We start from the raw sequence: 18,099 nt of genomic DNA on the forward strand, positions 1-18,099 counted from the left end.
AATCAGCAGGAAGTTTCTGATAAATGGATATTATTCATCTTAATGATAATCCTGTGTAATACATGATTTGTTTACTCCAGCCTTTTATTGTTCTGAGATTTCATTAATCTATTGTGAGGAATTTGGCAATTTCTCTTGCCACTGTTGCTCTGTGTATGATAGGCAATCCTTTTGCATGAATCTCAGTAATAAAAGATAATATAACTTCTACTTGTGGGCATCTTTCTTCCTTATTACATCCTGTAAAATACTTTATTGTTGCTTTCCAAGATAATATGGAATTTAAGGTTATCCATCTAGTGACAAATAATTTGCTTAATATCATATTTATACCCTGCTGATTTGTTTCAATTCCATTCTCCACACATAACTATTTCTTTCAATTCTAAATCATAGTGTTATATTGATGACACTTTAAACAGCAATTAAACTCAACATGTGCTATACCAAGTGACAACAGCAAGAATAGCTCTGTCCCAATTTCACATCATAGGCAGTGACAATGACATTGTGATTGCACCTCAGAAGTTACGAGATGCTATTGAATATAAGATGCACTTTTCCAGAGATATTAAAATGTGGGGGAAAAAGGTATCTTGGAATCAATGACTGTGTATACTATTTTAATCTTTTTGCTACTTTATGCTAAATCCTTTAGCTTTCCTTCACATTCCTTTTTGATTTAAATTCCCCTTTCAACTAATTTCTAAATTTGACTTGTCACTAAAAAGTGACTAGTTCATATGCTTTTTTTTTTCTCCCAAATGATCCTAGGAGTACCAGTCTGAAGTAATTGGCATGAGAAGCCTTGCTTAAAACAATCTCCTCCATTCAGATGGCACAGAATCTGAACTTTCACAACCAGACAGTAACTCCTTTGAGTTCTTTATCCAAGGATGCCCCTTTAAAATGCAAACACATGAGGGAGACTTAACATTACATTTAATTAATTTCTTCTGCATTGTGAAAGATTTACCAGATGTTGTTTTCTGGCTGCAGTGTCTTAGCAACTGTGAGAGAGCAATTGGTCCCAAGACACATAAAGGAAGAAGTTGCAGCAGAGACTTGAAAGAGAGCAGCAATAGTAACCAAGGTGGGTGTGGAGTTCTGAAGAAACATGCAACGAACAACTATTCTGAGCTTGAGTTCCTCCAAAAGCTAACCCCGAGATAAGGATTCTAGTGCAACAAGTGTGATTGGGAGTTGACCCCCAAAAACACAGTTATGGGAGTGGGTGAGTCAAGCAGGAGAAGGCATCCAGTAAAAGGTGTGTTATCAAGCTATTCTGGGAGCCTTGTAGACAGGTGATTGAGAGTTATCTACCCAAGGGCTTTGGGAAGTGGAGTATTTTTACACCAGCTCTTGCCTTCATTAGCCCTGAAGTGAAAAGATGCAGATGCTGGCACTTATAAGTCCACCTGATTAACATGATATGGCCCAAGGGGATGTGGTCAGGGCACTCCCTGCCTCTGCTGTACCAGCTCTTTCCTAACCTCTATTTTAGACATTTTGGACTTTTCATTTTTAAACTACCTGCAGCCATACTGCACTCAAATGTTGGTTATTTCTTCTTTTGTGGTGTCTCTGGAAAATGAAGCAGTTGTTTCCAATTACATAGTAAAATGTTTCATGTTTTTACTGGTGATCTATAATCTACTGTACGCTTCTGGTTGCCAACTAGCTCTCTCCCCTTTTATTATCCCAAATACTGCTGTTAAATATTTTTTATCTTTGCCCCTTACCAGTGTCAAATACACCGGCCAGTTTCTACATGACAACAGAATCTCAGTATCAACCTCTTATTATTTCCTTCTCTTTGTTCTGAACACACATTTTTTTCTTAATGGTTTATTTTTAACCTAATGTTTCCTCACAAGAATCATAAGTGAAATTATAAAAAAAATCCACTACATCAAAGAGCTGATCTAGTTGATTTAGGCAGGTTTAGCTAGGGAATGGTCAGCCTAATAGATTTAAAGAGCAATTATCTTTTATAATAATTAAGTCAACAATGAGATACCACTACATATCTATTAGAAAGGCTAAAATCCGAATCACTAACAATGCCAAAGGCTGGTGAGGATGCAAAGCAACAGGAACTTTCATGGTACAGCCACAGTGGAGATAGTTGGCAGTTTCTTAAAAAGCTAAAACTATTCTCATCATACAATCCAGTAGCCATGTTCCTAGGTACTTAACCAAATGAGTTAAAAACTTGTGTCTACACAAAAACGAGCACACAGAAGTGTAGAGAAACTTTATTTGTAATTGTTAAAACTTGTAAGCAACCAAGATGCCCTTCAATAGGTGACTATATAAACAAACTGTGATACATCTATAAGATGGAATATTATTTAGTGATAAAAAGAAATAAGCTATGAAGCTACACACAAATGCGTGGGGAAAAATGAAAAAGCTATTGCTAAGTGAAAGAAGCCAATCTGAAAAGGCTACATATTGGAAGACAAGACTATGGAGACAATGAAAAAAATCAGTGGTTGCCAGGGGTTGAGGGGGGAAGGAGGGATAAATAGGTGGAGCACGGGGGATTTTTAAGGCAGTGAAAATACTCTGTATGATACCGTCATGATGGGTACATGACATTATGCATTTGTTAAAACCCATAGAACTGAGTAACACAAAGAGTGAACTCTAATGTAAACTATAAATTTTATTTAATAATAATGTATTATTGGCTCAATAGTTATAACCAATGTACCACACTAATGAAAGATGTTAATAGTAGGGGAAACTCTCTGGCAGGGAGAGGAGAGAAGCTAAGGGAGTATAAGGGAATTCTCTATACTTTCCACTCAATTTTTTTGTAAATCTGAGAATGCTCTGAAAAAAATCAAGCCTATTATAAAAACTGTCTTACTAAAGTCACAGTTCTGACATATCCTTATGCTATTTCTTTTGCCAGGAATGAACAAATTCAAATGAACAGAATTGCCTGCCTCTCTTGTTCAGTTAGCATTAAATTCTCTCATCAACACAAAGGTTTTCTTGATAAAAAGGAAGTGATGTATAGTTTCTCAATGGATAAAAATGATTAATACCCTATTTATATTACTAATATATATTTATCTCAAAACAAACTAGCTAAAAAATTAGTAACAGGTATATATGGCTTATCTAAAATTATTTTTTAAATTAAAAGAAAATAGTTCTTAAAGGCATTAAGTATGTCTTCTATAAATTCTGAGTATATTTCTTGAACCATGCATGTTCTATGTCTGTGAAGGCTTGGCTCATCCTAGACAATTGTCCTGTGAATTACTTGCCATGTAAAGTCAAGGAATTTCGGCTTGTGACTGTTACTTGTGATCTTAGGCAAGTCACTTCTTTTCTCTCTCTCTTTTTTTAAAGCTTTTATTTATATTTATTTATTTAAGTATGTTTTATTGATTATGCTGTTACAGTTCTTAACCTTCATTACTTTAATTGCCTTATTAGTCAGTTGGAATACTAATACTTGTCATTCTTCATAGTCATTGTGAGGGGTATGCCAGACAATTGAGAAAGAGCTTTGTAATTTGTAAAACAATCTATATAAATGTAAGGAGTTTTCTGTGTTGCCTCATAGGAGTGTTAGGAGAATTTAAAGCTCATAAATGGTAAACCAATAACAACAGAAGATAACAATCTTCCTATTAGTTTCACAGAAATGACCAAATAAAGCCAATGAAAATTGAGCTGTGTTCCAGGAAATATATTTACATGAATATAGAAGAAACTCCAGAAAAAGAAGACTATGAATTTAGGGTTTTCAAAACATTAGACAATGGGGACTTCCTTGGCATTTCTTTAGGACCAACTCTCATAGGCAAACATATACACTAAAAGCTGTTTTGAATAAAAAATTAACCCACACGAGCTAGTAATTATAAATAATAATACAGTGCTTTCACATAAGCATAATTCATATAATCTTTGGAGAAAAAGTAATTAACACTATACTTTGTATGCATAGAAAAAATAACCTGGGAGGTGATATGTCAAAATCTCATTGATGATCATCATTGGGGAAAAGGTATTGGTGGGATGGATATTTACACTTTTACCTCAGTTCTTTGGTATTGTTAGGATTTTTAAAAATAATTAAGGATGTGTTATTTTTATGGTTAAAACTAAACAAGATGTGATAAATTAAATGTATGTGCTCCACATCAGATCTTTCTCTTTGCTTGACTGATGTAGACGTTTTTGTAAAAGATGTTGGCTTTGAAAAACTGTAATTCAGGTGAAAAGAGGTAAAAAAAGAGACTTGGAACCTAGTTAGATAATTATGATGACTAAAATTCAATGCTCTTGGGTAATTCACAGCCTTGTAATTAAGAGATAAGTGAATTGCTTAATTCAAAATGACAGGAAGAGAACAAAGTAGATGCTAGCAAACTCTACTTATAATTTATGTGTTTGAACATAATAATAATAGAAACTGGATTTACTGAACATCTATGATGTGCAGGGTACTTTATAAGCTTTGTTTTGAATACTGACAATAGCCTGAAAGGTACATATTAGGAGGGCCAGTGCTTGTGTCATTTGTAAGAAATCATAGATTGTGGAAGTTAAGAAGAAACTCTTCAAGTCCAGGTGTCTCTCATTCTACAAAATATTTCCTATCCAAATCATTACTGTGTTTTTTAAAAAAATGTATTCTCTCTCTATTTAACCAGACCCCTGGAGCCACAACAGCATTTAATTTTATTTTCCCTGGAAATGATAAGTCTGTTCAAGGACTAACCATTTTTTATGGATCCTCAAGATAGCTGCAGCAGTTAAACAAACCAATAGAAATGACCATGTTTAATTACAGAATTATTAAATCACTTTTCTTAGGACAACTTAGGCTTTAGTACCTCTGGCAGTTATATCTGCTCTTGGTAGAGGCAATCTTCCATGGACCCTGGGTGTCCTCCATGATCTTGCTGGGTATGCCAAGAATCCAACGCCCTGACCATTCTTCAGGGGTGTGTTTGCAGTAAGCAACCTTAAGTGAAGAGGTGATGCCTCCCCCAAGCTAAAGAGCAAGTGTGCTTCCCCCCAGCTATAAAAGCAGTGAATTCCTCAAGTTCAGTGTCCATCTTCTGTAACACAACCCACTCAGTGTGCAGACAACCATGATGGACCCATTGTGTCACCCCTTTAGGACTTGAGAGAAATGGGGAACCAATGCCGATGAGCATGAACCTCTGGCTACTGCTTGTGCTGTGCATAATAAACTCTGTCTCTGATCCAGAAGCCTCATGTCATTTCCTAGCATGCATAAAACAATAACAAGTTCACTTGTTAGCTTCAGGGGAGAGTAAAGTCCCAGACCCTGCATACTTCTTGATACCCTACTTGGGTTGTAAAAATTCTCACATAGCATTTCCATTATTTACTTCTATGTCTGATTTCCTGTCTAGACTCTGTATCTTTCATAAGCAGAGATTGGTCTTCTTCAAGACTAATCTTGAAGTAGCTGTCACCTGATAGGAAGGAACATCACCAATACTTGATGAATGATCAAATGAGAGGATAAGTAAATTAAAATAATCCTCTCCTAACAGGGAGAAAAAGAGAAAGCATATTATTCAATCCGTGTAGTGGTAAAATCCTCTGTCATTAAATCCTTCTGGAGTTTTTATTTGTCACATCCTTAGTAGCAAGACATTCTTGAGATTAGCTGAAAGAAGACAGCAAAGTATGAACTACTCTTGCAGATGGCAACTTTGCTTCTCAAAGACCCTGGCTGACCAACATCATTGGTATAGTGAGGCAGCCTTGGGGAGACTTGAACTGCGAAGACTGTCTCCACAGAGGTGATGATACTCTGAGTCTCCCGCTTTCTGTATAGTTTGACACATTTTTTACTAACAGTAAATAATTTGGTGTCCTTTGCTTATGTCTGGTAGGATTCTTTGGTCACCCTTACTCTCCTGAGAACAAGGATACAGCATTGTAAAGAGTGTTTAGACAAGACAAAAAAATGAAATATAAAATGTAAATATTGGTAAAGAAAGCATATCCATATATTTCTTGTTGATGATATAATTGTATATCTAGAAAAAAACAAATGATTCTAATAAACTAATTCTAGAATAAATAAACAAGATAACATGCTTTTTGTCTACACCAGCAAAATCCATCTAGAACTGGAAATGGGGAAAATGTTGCATTTAAAATAATAAGAAAAATAATTTTTAAGCTTAGGAATAAATTTAGCAAGAAAAGCTCAAGTCTTACAGGAATTAAACGAAGGTCATATTAAAGACTTTAAACAAAACCTGAGGGGGGTGAAATTTTTAAAAATAATATAGAATAAACATAATATAGAATTCTAGGGTGTGGGACTTATTATCACAAAAATATAAATTGTCCCATAATAAATACATACATTTAATGAAATCGAAGTTAGGCTCTCAAGTGTTGCTTCTGGAGGTTTTGGGTTAAACGAAAGAGTCAATAAAGTTCATATAGAAGAAGTGTTGCATAATAGTTAAGAAAATTAAAAAGGCTAATTAATTTTCCAGTGCTTGATGTCATAAAATTTTCTAAAGTGTTCTGTTTTGCTATTCTTAATCTTCACAACAACTTTTTGAGATAAATACTATCACCTTAATTTTACTGATAAACTGATGTAGAGAAATGGTAAGTAACTTGAAGCCAGGATTCAATCTGACTCAAAACTGTTAACCACTAGGCCATTGTCTCTTAAGTTGGGAAAGAAGGACTTGCCATACAAGATATTGAAATATTCTGTAAAGTGTAGTATATTTATAAAGTATAAATATAGTACAAAATACACATTAAAATCTATAGCATTGACATATAACCAGATTAGCAGAGTATAACAGAGAGTGGTGGGAAATTACCATATAAGAAAATTAACATACGAAAAGGTAGTATTTTAGTTTGGTGGGAAAAAATGATTATTTAAAAAATCTTGCTGGTATAAACATCTACCAATCCAGAATAAAAAGTTGTATTTCTACATAAAGAATTCTATGTATATTAAAGACTTAAATTTTTTTTAAAGGTTAGAATAAATTCAGGAAAACATGTATCTAATGAGAGTCTTTAAACCAAAGCAGGACTCCCAGAAACTATACAAAAAAGATGGATTTTTACTACATTAAAATTTTTTTTTTTTGTATGGAAAAGTCATAAAGCCAAATGATATATCATAGATTGAGGAAAATATTAGTAATGCATATGGAAGAGTTATTTACCATGAATGACATTTTGAAAGTAATATTTTTAATATATAAAGAAGAACTATCTGAAACTGACGAGAAGGCCCAACAGAAGAAAGTGAATTGGGAATTGGCAAAAGGGCACATCCAAATAATAAATGAGAGAAAGAACGCCCAGCCTCACAAGCAGTCAGAGAAAAAGTAAGAAATGGAGAGGGAGAAGGAGGGGAAGGGGCGGGAGGACAGAGGGGCGAGGGGAGGTTAGTTCCCAACAATCAGGTAAGCAAAAATAAAAAGGAACGAAAATACCTACTCTTAATGGAGATATGGGGAAAAGGGTCCTTGTACACACTTCTGAAGGAAATGAGAATTTTACAGCCTATTTGGAAAACAGTCTGACAATATCTATTAACATTTAAAACATTTATCTTTGACTAATAATTCCATTTCTAGGAATCCATCCTACAAAGAAATCAAGAGCACTAGACCTTAAGAATGTACACGCAAGTTGTTTGTTACAGTGCGGTTTATGGCGGTAAAAGAGAAGCTGGAGGTTTTTCTTTCGCTCACCAGTCCAGTCCAGGGGACTGGACCAATCACTTGTGATGCATACACTCCATGGACCATTTGCTGTTAAAATCAAGAGATTTCTGCCATGTAAATTTGGAAGGCAGAGAAATGAGAAAGAAAACTTCATTTTTAAATGAAAAAATCCTGACTTCCCCATTTATAAAATTCCCAAAACACACAATACACATGGAGATAAATCATCCGTTTTCCCATTTTATTTAACTAAGAGATACATCGGTTGTTAACACTGATGTCTTTGGAGGTGATGGCATAGATGGGGGTAAGAAAAAAAGAAGGGGAAAAAAGGAGTTTGGAATAAAAAAGCAGCATGTGTAAATATCTAATTTATGGTAAATTTTATATGAGTGTTTATGAAATAAAAGTGTGAAAAGATAGTGATCAAAATGTTAGTGACAGTTATCTTATTTTGGTGGAATTTCAGGGGATTTTTTTTGTTTTTTTTTATACTTAGCATTATCACTTGAATTTTTACAAAGATACGCATTATTAAGGAATCGGAAAAATCAAAAAGTTATTTTCATCATAACAAAAATTCCATTAGTAAAAACTTTTTTATTAATTTACATGTTGTGCGGAAATTAGAAAATGACAGCTCCTAAAGCAAGAAGTGGAAAAATCATTCCAATGTGAAGAAATAAAACCATTCTCTGAAGACTGTTGACATTTACAAAGCAACCGTCAAAGTGTCCCTGTACACTTTCCATTGAACAAAAATCTGAAATCTATTTGAACTGGAGAGGAAGTATTAATACCATCTAGCTACTGAGGGAAACGGAAACTGAAGGATTGCTAATATAATAGTTCATAAATAATGGAGGTGAGTGTCGGAACGATCTATTCACTCAACTGTGAGCTTGAGGACAGGTCCCAGAGCCAGTTCTAAAACTGTGAATCCTAATGCTGGTTTACAGATACCCAGAGTGACATTTCAAAGTGGTCTCTAGGCTGGTCTCAAAGGCAAGGCATACTAACATGTTTATATATAAAGTGACTTCTTCTCTCAGGGTCACTATAGAGAAGAGGCTAACTAGGTGAAATTTGTCCCTCAGGTGCCAGAGTCTTTAAAATTGACCAATTCTGTTTTCTATGACTATTTCTACTTTCAGCTTCTATCAAAATGTATTTATCTCATTTCCTCAGTTCCTACCTGATTTAGAGCTAATTAATCAAATGTAGTTACCTCTAACTTCTATCACCTTAGATGAAAAACCTTATTAAACTGTATGAGTTTATAGATTTTATTACCTCAGGGCCTGATCACTTGACATGCTGAATAAGCTGCACTAAAACAAGGCCTATGTGGAGACACGGTTTACCCAAAAAAATGCACTGGAAAGTACTCAGGATTTGAGGTTAGAAGTTAGGGTTTTACCCTAGCCCTTTCATTAACTATAACATTTTTTAAAAAGCTACCAAACCTGTCTGAGCTCTGATTTCCTTTCCAATAAAATCTGTACCCTGCCTTTTTCTCCTAAGTTGTGAGAATTAAGTGGGATGTTCATAAGATCACAATCATTAAACAAAGGTCAATTATGTTTTTCTCTGATTATAGAGGCAAAAATATCCTTTGAAAAAAATTTGAATGCAAACATCACTAAGAAAACAAAAATCACCCATAATCACAAGATCTGGAGATAACTGATATTAACATTTTGATGTGCCCATTTAGATTCTTTTCTCCATGTATATATTTACATATAATATCATTTTAATAGCTATTTAATGGTTATTTTAGCCTGTCTGATTTACTTAATAAATTCTCCACTGTAGATACTTAGACATAAATTTTCACCATTAACAGGCTGTGATATATTCTTGATTGAATCAACTTTATTAAATTATAATATTTAGATCTTGTTTATTTATGTTTTTGCCTACTTGATATGCCAAAAACTGAGAAAAGTGTATTAAGGTGCCCCATCACTACTCGATTTCTCTCATTTCTTCTTGTATTTATAATTTCCCTTATATTTTGATTTACTATTATTTAATGCATACTGATCCATGAATGTTATATGTTCACTTGAAATTGTTTCTTATTTAATACAATATTTGTCTTGATTATTGCTTTTGGACTGGAATTTGACATTGCTAACAAACTCTAACCATCATGAGGATTAAATGAGATGTTACACCCTTAGTACTAAATAAATGTTAGTTATTTTACCTTATTTCTATCTTACTATTATGTTATTATAACATAATATATGATGACCATACCTTCTTTAAGTCCGTGTTTGCCTGATATGTCCTTGTCCAACCTTTTACTTTTAACTCTTCTAAAACCTCACTTAAGGGGTAGCTTGAAGCATCATGTTCCTAAATTTTCTGTTTTTATTTTAAATGAGAATCTTCTCATTTTTAACAAAAGAGCCTAACTCACATTAGTTGCTGTATTTAATATATTTGGTTTTACTTTTGTCACCTGGTTTTCTATTTCCTTTGTCTGTCTTTTGCTATTTAGTTCATACTTCTTTTCTTTTATCTTCTCCACTGTTTTATAAGATATGCATAGTTTTACATGCTTATAGCAATTACCACTGAATTTGTCAAAAGTATTTTTGCATGCTCAGTGGTTCAGAACATTATTTCCACCACAACCACCTGTTGGATAGCCTCACATTCACTTATACTTCTTTCACCATTGACTGCTGCATTGATAGAATGGGCTGTGAATTATGCACAATTGCCAGTTGCACCATTTCTTCTTCAACCATTTTCACTTGCACCAATCACAAGATGCCATGGCTGCATGACACTGACATTGAAACATCATTTTTAGTGTCCATAGCAAAAGCTAAGTTTTTAAAACTTCCTTATCAAAATAAAGAATTTTCCATTATTTAATGAAATCTCTAAGAGATTTCATTAAATCTCCCCACCTCCCACGAAAAGGAATTATCTTGCGGAGGGCAGGCCCCTTGTAGTACAGGCTTGCCCCACAAGGTGAGTGTTCCAGGAACCCACCTGTGTCAGTGTGCCAGGTGGCATTGTTGCGAGAGAGGCTGTGTTCAGCTTCAGTGAGTTTGTTTGAAAACCCTTTCAACACACTTGCCCATTTCATGATGGGTGATTGACGAGTTTGCATCTGCCCACACCACGCTGAGTGTTCAGCAGTTTTTGACCAAAAAGGGCATGATGCCTGTGCCCCACCCTCCCTATTCACCCACTCTCACCCCGAGTGACTTTTTCTTGTTTCCCTGGATGTAAAAAGTCCTCAAAGGGAAAAATTTTGCCAATGTGAAAGAGGTGAAACAAAAAATGACAGAAGCACTAAAAGGCATCATAATTAACAAGTTCAAAAACTGTTCTGAGCAGTGGAAAACACATCTTGATAGTGTATTGCATCAAACAGAGAGTACTTTGAAGGTGACTGAAGTTTAAACATGTAAGAATAAATACAAATTTTTTTATAAATAAATTCTGGTGTTTGGAGTTCCCCTTTGCATATCTGCATGGTTTCTTTGTCAACCCAGGAAAGTAGTCTTCTACAATATATTTTTGATTGTTATTTTTGTTCATTTCTTTTGGTCTCTTTACCAACTATATGTGTGTTGGCCCTTCTGTCTCTGGTTTCATATGTCATTTTCCTCACTTCATACCATTGTGTACTTTAAGTTTGCCTCCCACATTACCTATTTATTCTCCATGGTGTCAATTCTATTTTTCCTGTGTCCAGCACAGATTTAATTATATTCCTGTTTCTTTTTTTCTTCTTAGAATCCCTCTCTATCTTAATTACCATCTCTCTTTTTTTTATATTATCCCATTGCATTTTTCATTTCAACCTATTTGCCTCTTTTAGATTTCTGCTCCTATTCCAGACACATGGTTTCCTGAGACATTCCTTACACTGTGGAGTAAATCATTATCAAAAGTGCGCTGTCTTCTAATACATCAAGGTGAGCTTGCCAGTCTCTCTCTCTTTTTTATCCTCACTAAAGGTCATTTTTTAAAGAATTGCTTTTAGAGAGAGAGAGAGTGAAGAAGGAAAAGAGGGAGAGAGCGAAACATTAATGTGAGAGAGAAACTTTGATTGGTTGCTTTCTACATGCAACTGAACCGGGGATCAAACCTGCAACCTAAGTATGTGCCCTGACCAGGAATTGAAACTGCAACCTTTTGGTTATGGGACGATGCTCCAACGAACTGAGCCACGCTGGCCAAGGATGAATAATCTTCCTAAGTCTCAGGCATGTATCTTTAGGCAATGTTTCATTAGATGAATGAGGAGTTGGTTTTTCTTACAGTTTTATTTGTCTGATACTGGTTTAGATTTTACTCATGTTCTGGCACTTAACTATTCAGTCATTTTAAGTTTTAATGTTTATTTTGTCTCTTTTTCCTTTTGTATATTTTATCCAGAATTTTGGAGAGGTTTTTATATACAATTGTAAATCTGAAGCTTGTTTTTTTTTCCACAGATTTATCAATATATGAACATTTAGCTTTTTTGGTTGTTGTTGTTTGTTTTGCTGCACTAGTAGGATGGGATATAAGTATTTGCAGTTGTCTCAGGACACATTGTGATAAGGCTGACCTGAATATTTCTTTCCCTATATTATTATTATTTTTTAATTAATTAATTAATTACTCAATTTGAAGTTTTTGTTACCCAAGTCAAAGGCACGATTTCCAGGCATTATGGGAGACTGAGAAAGCACATATTTAAGGAAGTGTAAAAATTTAAGTCTCTTATCGAGTCCCTGATAACAAAAATAGAAAGCCCTAGTACTCTTTCTCATATGGTCACTCCTCTTCCAAGTTGAAGCATAATTTGATTTTTTTTAATTTATTGTTTTTCTAGTACAGTTCCATTACCCTCCCATTGAATTTTAAAAAATTATTGTCAACATCTTTACCATATTAGTCTTACTGAGATGTTAATATGTCTCTAATGTCTATTAATGTCTACTTTAACTTGAAAGAAAATTCTCAGACATTATGAAGTCTATAGTTTTTCCCCAGTTTGTCTGAATTTCTCATCTCCCTAGCCTTTAAAATATATGTAGTTTCATTTGCACATATCTGATGAGAAATCAAGGTTTGAGACTATAAGTAATGGGTTGCTAAGTTTTAGCAAGCTAAGTTTTATGATAGCTTTTTGATGTAATATACTAAAGAAATAATCATACAATCTCCCAATTTGTGAAAAAATGAATCTATCTACTTACAATGAATTTTAAAAGATAGGCAGAAATACAGTAAAAGTATCAGCACTGGTTGAAATCTGGATGATAGAATTATGAATAATTATTTTGTTTTTCTGAATTCCAAATTTTCTATAATTAAATTGCATTATTTGTATATTAAAAATAAAAACCCTCTCTGTTTTAACTGAACAAAGTTTTACTGACAAAGAAATTAAACTAATGAATTATGCTTTACCCATTTCAGTTTCAACTGACATTTATTTTCTGGTAAAGGATGAGAGTGTACTGTAAATACAAAGTTTTAGAATTAGAGATAATTTCTTATTTAGTTACAAAAAAAAGATTCACAATAGGCGTATGTGAAGTTTTGGAGATTAATAAAAAAATTGTCAACTTTTTATTTTGCTAAGTAAGTATATATTTAAGAAAGTTCTACAATCACCACCATGTATATCATCATCATTTCATAAAAGACAGAACATTCCTCTCCCAAATAATTGGGAAGGATATATATGATCATGGAATATAAAACCATCCTTTAAAAGGAATACATTTGACTTTGTCAATTTTCTTATTTTGCTGACTGGTGGAAACTTTATTAAGGATGGACTCCAGCTGGCGCTTAGAGCCTCTGGACTAAAACTTGCTTCTCTTGGTGATTGGGTAAAAGGAAGTCCCAAAGGCCCATCTTATCTGGCTCCATAGAAAGAGTAACTGATGGTAAAATCAGACCTATATTATTTTCAGGGAGAAGACCTGCTTTAGCCAATGTTTTTCAGTTTTATCACAAGTTCTAGCTGGAATCCAACCCTACTCACCACCTCTACCTACCACCACCATCCTGGTTGGATCCTGGCTAACCATGGTAGCCAGAGCAACCTTGTTAAAAGCTAAGCTGGTTCATGTCACTCCTTCACCAAAAGTTTCTGGTGATTTTCATTTCAAAATAAAAGCCAGTGTTTACCTTGTCCTATCCAACGTAAATTCATGAGTGGATAGCATATATATTATGCATCATGTTCAAGCTGACGTGTTCTTTGGAAAAAGGGGATGGTCTTTATAGCTACCAACTCTTCTCTTCCAGTTGATTATAATATATTGAATTGTTTGAAATAACATTTTTTTTCTTTTAGATTATAAATATAATCTATATCCACTGTATAAAATATGTATAACACAGGAAAAGTGTACATAAAAATTAAAATTATCCCTTATTTTATCCATTAAAGATAAGTAAAATTTTCATGTATTTTAAAACCACTTTCCTAATATATATATAGTATGATATAAAATAGAGATGCAAGTATGTATTCAATAGTGTTCACTTAGTAAATAACACATCAGGAGTATTTTCCATGTCATTAAATAAAACATAATACTGAATAAATATATGATACTAAATTATTTGGCAAGAACACAATCTGTGGAAATAGTTCCTGTTTTGTGCATTTTGGTTGTTGCTGATTTCTAAATATAGCATTTAATTATCCTTGCTAATAGGCATAAACTGAAAATAAATAACCCCTAATTTCTGAACAGAGATAGTATTGGCTGAGATTTTGGGTGTATCACTGGGATTTGCTGTGAAGACTGCAGGAGAAAGAGCAGGAGAAAGACCCTCCATCAGCTTCTCTGTCACTGAGACCTTATGGTCTCAACTGAATCATCAGTAACATTGAGTTGAATTAAATAGTGTTAGAATTCCAGCTCTCCTGATGTTTATTTTGCTGTCAACCTGTCTCAAGCCAAAAATAATTAGTCATCCATCAGAACACAGATATTACGAAAGAACTTGTAACCCTTGGGGTCTCATTTGTGCTTTTTTGGCTTTGCTGGCAAATAAATCACTTGGTCCTGGGAACTTTTCCAAGTTGGCAGAGCAGGAGACAAATCAAAACACATGCCTAATTCTGTTTAAATTTTACAGTTTAGTGGCTGTTTAGGAAAAAATTTAGAATGTGTCTGATTCTAGATTTCAAAAAAAAAATGTGTATGAGTCAACAAATCATTTTAGGAAAAGCAGACATACATCTTTCAGCAGCAGAATAAGACTGCATTCCTATTACAGAGTGCCTGTGTCCAGCATTAGAATTAGGCCAGATCCATTAGGAATATTACACTTTGTGGAGAAACCTCATTTTTATGAGCAAACATTCCTGGAATCCTCTAGGTGAGAAAGATATTTTATAAAGCAAACTATGCAAGAATGTTGGTATCTGAAGAGGTGACATGTTCAGTGTGTCAGTCAAGTGATATTGGACTTGATATTGATAGGAGTATCTATTAAATTTAAGTATTTCTACACCTTTAACATCATCAGTAGAAACTTGTGATTGCACAAAAAAAAATAGGTGTTCGTTTCTTATGCAGTATCCAGTGAGGAAAAATGTTTAAAAATGTCAGAGATTAGCCTTCTTGTTCACCAAATCATCTTTATATCTTTATAATTTTCCTGCCTGCTACCAACCTTAAACATTTCATTTACATTCGGTTCTAGATATGGTAACATTTATAAAATAACATTTATTTAGGGCTTTCTGAGTGCCACTGTGCTAATAAGCTCTATACATGACTTACATCATCTAGCCCTCACGACAGCTCTATGATAATGGGCACAGCACTATCACTCTCGTCATTTGATAGGGAAGATATGGATAGGGAGGTGCAGGGGGATTAGGTAAATTGCTAAAGTTATGAAGGTAGAAAATCAGAGCTAGGATTTAGCCTAGGTAGTCTGATTCATGAACACATATGTACTTAAACATTATGCTGTTACTCTTCAACTGTGTTTCTACTTTTTGGGTTTGATGTGGGTTGTTTTAAGGTCAGTGAGTCTGGCTTCAGTTTACCCAAGCTAAGTGGAAATATTCAAGACATAATTTCTTTGTTTTTCAATTCAGATTATTACCATCCCTTTCTGCTCCTCTAGTGTATGGTGACAGGAAGAGAATCTCAGTTAACAGTTCTAGGTTTTCAGCAAGTACTCATTATGTGGGGAAGTCCTAGAGTTTCTATAGGTTGAAGGGCCCCAATTTTTATAGAATGTTTTTCTTCATTAATGCTCACATTTTATTAAAAAAGGGTAATTTCCATGATCCCTGAAAAGTATTATTACTTATGAAGCATACCATGGATGAAATAGAGAGATTATCCATTGTTTAACTTACAGAGAGGTAACAAAATAAGGGAATTATTTAGAAAGAAGTAGAACACATAACTATAAATGTAATGATAGTTTCAATACTATTCTTTATAGATGACTATACTTTTGGAAACAGATACTTTTTTATTTACACATAGTGATGTTTTCAGAAACAGATTCAGAAACTGACTTAGGAGGGTTCAAGACCAATAAGTCAAATATGAAATGAAGAGGAGGAGGCGGTGGGAAAGAATCGAAGAGACAGGTGAAATGTTGCTTATTTCACTTCCATTCCTACACACAAGTTACACAAGCTGAGCAGATGCATTTTTCTTAAAAAAGAAAACCCTTTGCTCTGGCTAGATAGTTCAGTTGGTTGGAGCATCATCCCAATACTCCAAGTTTGTGGATTTGGTCCCCTGTCAGGGCACATACAGGAGTCAACCAGTGAGTGCATAAATAAGTGGAACAACAAATCAATATTATCTCTCTTTCTTCCTTCCTCTTTCTCTCTAAAAATCAATAAGTGAAAAAGAATAAGAAGAACTAGAAAGAAAGAGAGGAAGGAAGGGAGGGAGGGAGGAAGGAAGGTAGAAAGGAAGGAAGGGAGGAAGGAAGGAAGGAAGGAAATGTCTTGCTTAGCATTAGTACAACAGGAGTGAATGAACAGGTTAAAGAGAGAGAGCAAGCCTGCACTCTGGAACCATGATTCTGTGGTCAGGCTTCATAGGTTTAAAACCAGCCAAAGGTCACAGCCAAAATAAGCACAATTCACTAATGGAAACTCCCCTAAAATTCTAAAACACTGGGTACATGCCCTTAAAAACTTGATACAGATTCACTAACAAAATCATTTTTCCTAATTGAATTTTCCATGTCTACTAAACTACCTGAAAAATAAAACTACATGTGTGACAAATCTTTTTCCATTTGGCAAAAACAGAAACCTCTTGGTTTCTGATGGAAAATCACAAAATATTAGCTTTTTTTTTTTACTTTCCTATTTATCAAAGACACTCTCCACCTATTTGAATTGTTCACAGGCTGGCAAGTTTTAGCAACACAATAGTGTGTTTCTGCTGCTGAGAAAAGGAGCATTTTTAGATGTTTGCTGAATGATGATGGGTATTGAGCACTTTTACTGATTTCATGTGGTTCTCAGGGCAGAATCTTTATCTTTACAGATAAAGAACAGAGACTGAAAGGAAATTCTATTAATTTTGATGAAAATTTGTTCAGCTTTTCATAGAAATTTATAAAATATGATTAAATATTTTTAAAGAGAAGCAGGGAAGCCAGAATGATGTTTTCCATTTGTGTAGCTAAGAAGAGGAGGCCTCTTCAGGCATTCATTCAACCTACTGCATACCTACTATGTGCTAAGTCCCATGTCCTGTTTGTCTATCCTCATTCTGATCTCATTTAGTCCTTTTCCAAATAGTTGGGTAAGATAGATACTACGAATTACTAGCTCATAGGCAGGAAAACTAAGCATTCTCCAAGTGAAGTGGCTTTCCTTAACCATTTACCTTGTTAGAGGCTGACTTGGAACTCAAACCAGGATTCACTGAGACTCCAGAAGTTTGTCTATACTAGTGAAGGGAGAAGCTTAAACACGTTAACCATTCTTCTTTAATTTTTAAGTTGCATTGGATTCCTCTCATTTCAGTGGTTCTTAAAACGTTTTTGAAAACATTTTATTTCTCAATCCTATTATTTTCCATGTTCCAGTCCATTGCTCAAAACCAACCCACCCTTGGTTTTCTGTGGCCATTTGGAGAGTCACAACTCTGGCTTTCTTCTTTGGCCTCCCATTTCTATGAGGGCTCAGTGCATGTGACGTGTCCATACTTCTCACAGAACAAACCGCTGGCAGAAATGTTGTCTAAGCAAACTTACTGATGTTGAAAACAACTTTGCCTTTTTCTCTAACTCAGCATGGTCAAGTTTATAAGCATTTAAAGTCTCACAGGGGTCTTTTAATGGACTCCCTGGAAACTCAGTGGGCTTCTCACAGGGCTGGGTACTT

At 34.4% G+C, this 18,099-nt stretch overlaps 1 protein-coding gene across 1 annotated transcript in view; it reads right to left on the bottom strand.

The window, feature by feature from the left end:
• Window positions 1-18,099, bottom strand: part of STAT4 (signal transducer and activator of transcription 4) — a 97,418-nt gene that overhangs the window by 44,480 nt on the left and 34,839 nt on the right. The window lies entirely within an intron of this gene.

Source organism: Furipterus horrens, unplaced genomic scaffold (genome assembly GCF_987537825.1).
Source record: "Furipterus horrens unplaced genomic scaffold, mFurHor1.1.pri manual_scaffold_1, whole genome shotgun sequence".
NCBI classification, from domain to species: domain Eukaryota; kingdom Metazoa; phylum Chordata; class Mammalia; order Chiroptera; family Furipteridae; genus Furipterus; species Furipterus horrens.